General features: G+C 40.6%; 1 pseudogene across 1 annotated transcript; it reads right to left on the bottom strand.

The window, feature by feature from the left end:
• Positions 1-1,840: 1,840 nt before the first annotated feature.
• LOC308426262 (nucleosome assembly protein 1-like 1) lies at positions 1,841-3,000 on the bottom strand (annotated as a pseudogene). The gene has a single exon. The product of its transcript is annotated as a nucleosome assembly protein 1-like 1 (transcript).
• Between the last annotated feature and the right edge of the window lie 393 nt (positions 3,001-3,393).

Here is a 3,393-nt window from a genome sequence, read left to right as displayed (position 1 = left end):
TTTTTATAATGTTGTGTAGTCCCCTAGAGCTTTCATTTGAATAATCTCAAAGGGATTGAATATACTCATGGCTCCTACTATCTCATTACATATATGGGCTGGGTAGCTAAGAAATACTTGTATAAAGAATTTGAAATTGGCAATTGAAAAATTGTATGGGATGATTATCTTCCCTTCTAAGAGTATATGATATTTATGCTTTCTCGGGTCTTTTTTTTAAAAAAAAAAAAAAAACCAGGAACTGTGTTAATGGTTTCAGGATAACATTAGCAGCTCTTGAGCAGAGGTCAACGGAATGACTTCAGTTCCCTCTCGTAGCTTCAGAAGTAGTTTCTGTGTTTAGTCAGTTTCCAATTAGTCATGCATTGCCCTGAGACATCTTATCCAGCGAGGCCTGTGTGTCTGAGTGAGCGCTGCATCAGCTCCAGTCACCGTGCCGTAGCCCCCATGCTCTATTATTGTCTCCTAGCTCAGTTTTCAGAGCCTGTTTCGGGATCCGCTCCTGCTCCACCTCTGCTTGTCCACATGTGGGAAAGTGCTCGCTGCTGCTGCAGTGATGGCCGCAGATATTCCAGAGCGTCTTGTCCTTGTTGCATCATGGTTGGATCAGAGCTGTTTGAGTAAAAAGGGGTGTCTATTGCACTCAGTCAGTCAGCTTCCCTCATCTGTGTTCTCTGCATTTCATAGGCTCGCTCATGACAGTGATTCTAACTTCCATCTTTTGCCCTCTCTCTAGGGAAAAGGCAATTTAGAGACCTTAAACGCCATTATTATTGTCCATGCAAAACCTTAATCTTTGACATACCATTCCTCTCCACGTGTCAGATTTAGACGGTCGCCTCGCAAATGCCATTATTTAGTTTCAGCTTTGAAGAACCAACTGGATCTCTATTTTCCAGATCTATGTTAATATGTCAGCTGGAGGCTTAGAAGATTAGCTTATCAGACAAATGACAAAGCTCCTTATCTGGGTGCTTGTTAAGACTCTTGTTTCTACCAAGTGAGTTGTAGGGGCAAGAAAGGAGATTCTAGAGGCATAAGCAAGGGCCACACTACCACTACTGGTGTGTACTAGTGATCCATTTGAGATGCTTCACCTAGAGAACCTTCCCTGTGCTGGCAGCAGAAGTTAAATGGCAACATGAAAACTGATATTTCAATTTTTCTTGGAGCAGTCTGTGCTTTCTATCAGGGCATGAAAACCTTGGTCTCTCTCCAGATGGCAGACGAGACTGTCTTCTCCCAGCAGTGTGAGCCTGCAACAGCAAAGCCTGCTCAGTGCACAGTAAGTCATTTTCTTCCAAATCAAATGGTTGTGTGGCAGTATTTTAAGCACAACTTGGAGGCCAGATTGTTGTGTTGAATATGTCTTTCTCTCATTACATGGCCTTAATTTTGTTCACAATCATCTTGTTTGGAAGTCAGTGTGACAGCCAATTCATCTTGGTCTTGGCTGGCTCTGCTTTTCTTCCTACCTCATTCCTTCCATCTCCTCTGCACATCAGCTCTCTTTTTTTCTAAGCAGCATCCTTCCTTTATATCTCCATACCCTTTCCATTATTCTTGCTTCACTGATTATGTTCCCACTACGTTCATCCCATGCTAGTTTCTTTTCTCTTCTTCTTTGTTAACTCTTGGCACATGAATATTTAGAAAGGTGTATTACCAACAACCTTGCTTATAAGGACCCTTCCGTATCCATAGCTATAATATTAATCTTGATGTTTCCCCTACGGGTCCGAGGTGATATTTTCTACTGAAGTGACTCTGGGTGTCCATTTCAAAATCTCTCTCTCTCTCTCTCTCTCTCTCTCTCTCTCTCTCTCTCTCTCTCTCTCTCTCATTGAAGCCAACATTGGAAACCTTTACTGCAAGTTTTTGACTTCTTTAAGAAAGCTTCCTTATCAGCTTCTTCACCTTCTTCATCATAATCATCATCATCATCCTCAATAGCTTCTCCAGTGCAGTATAACATTGATCTTGGGATTATACACTCATATAAAAAGTGGCCAGTTTCAAAGTCTGCCGCCAGTACCACCTCAGCAGCATCTTTCAGATCTCCATTCTCAGGACCTTCGGGAGGAACAAAAAAGTTTAAGAAAGAATCACTGGAAACTATTTTAGTTACAGTACGAATTGTCCCATGTTCTTTGTGTTTCTGCTTCCTAATGGTCTTCAAAGTAACATTCTTTCCTTTTTTCCAATCTATCTGGCCCCCTGTACAACCCATAATTTCTGGTCCATCAAAAGAGAAGGGACCAGGATCTTCTGTTGCTGACCCTATCTTATAAGTCTTTGTTAACACTTCATTTGTGAAATGTTTATTGGGTTCAAGGTGAAAATCTAAGATAAAACTCATAAGCTGGCCAGCATCTAAAAATTTCACTCTAATATCATTCAAGTGCTTCAGAACAGGTTCATCGTGTTCCTGAACCATATCACTGAGCAAATCAACATTCATAAAAATGTCAACCAAAATCCACAAATTCCTTTAGGGTCTTTTTTATCTTTATCATTTTCCGATCTTCAGTCTTGGACTTTTCTTCAAGCTCCTCCAAAACTTTATCTTCCTCATCTGGTTTCTATTAACATTTTTCTTCTGTAGGGTCATAAATTGCATTCATGATTTCAAATCACTTATCAAATAAAGGCAGATAGAGAACAGCATGCTTTCTTTTGAGATCATGAACTTCCTCATAGAATTTGGCTACTATCTGTGCACATTTAACTTGCAGATTCTTGAGAGCATTCACTCATGTTTTGACAACCTTAGGTAAGGTTTCAGTGTTTCCTGTTGGTGTATCTACCAGACCATCATGTCTTTCCTGAAAGGTTGCAAGAATCTGAGAATTTTGCATCATCTGAACAGTTAGCTAGCGTGCTTTGATTTTTTTCTTCACCCATTTCTATGTCTTCAACACCTTCCAAATCTTGATCAAGTTCAGATTGTTCTTTGTTGTCAATGTCTGTCATCTTGTAAGACCTCCAGACATCTATCATTCCAGAAGGCTCTGACTTGGCGCCAGGTGGCTGATCCTGGGTAAGGCACCTGACACGAAAGGCGCAAGAGGTGGCACCAGGAGCAGATGGCACTCAAAAAGAATTTCTCTTTTTTTAACATGATTCCAGACATTCTTTCATATAGGATGCTCAACTTTGAGTTATTCACATCAGAGAAGTATAAGAAATAGGGCTGGGTTTTGAGCAGGGGCTAGGATGGTTAGTGGGATGAAAAGATATAGCTTGCTAGACTCTTGTGACATTAGTGATGAAAGATATTAGAAACATTTATCCAGGTGAAAAGACAAGTTGTAGATGACTTTCTTTGTTGTAAGAGAGGTCTTGTGAAAGAGGGTTCTCACTAGCTTTCTTTAGCTCCCTGTGTAGACTGGT

This window comes from Micromys minutus (assembly GCF_963924665.1).
Source record: "Micromys minutus genome assembly, chromosome: 10".
In the NCBI taxonomy this organism is placed as follows: domain Eukaryota; kingdom Metazoa; phylum Chordata; class Mammalia; order Rodentia; family Muridae; genus Micromys; species Micromys minutus.
The sequence above is the reverse complement of the archived record's forward strand: the minus strand, read 5'-3'. Positions and strand labels throughout refer to the sequence as shown.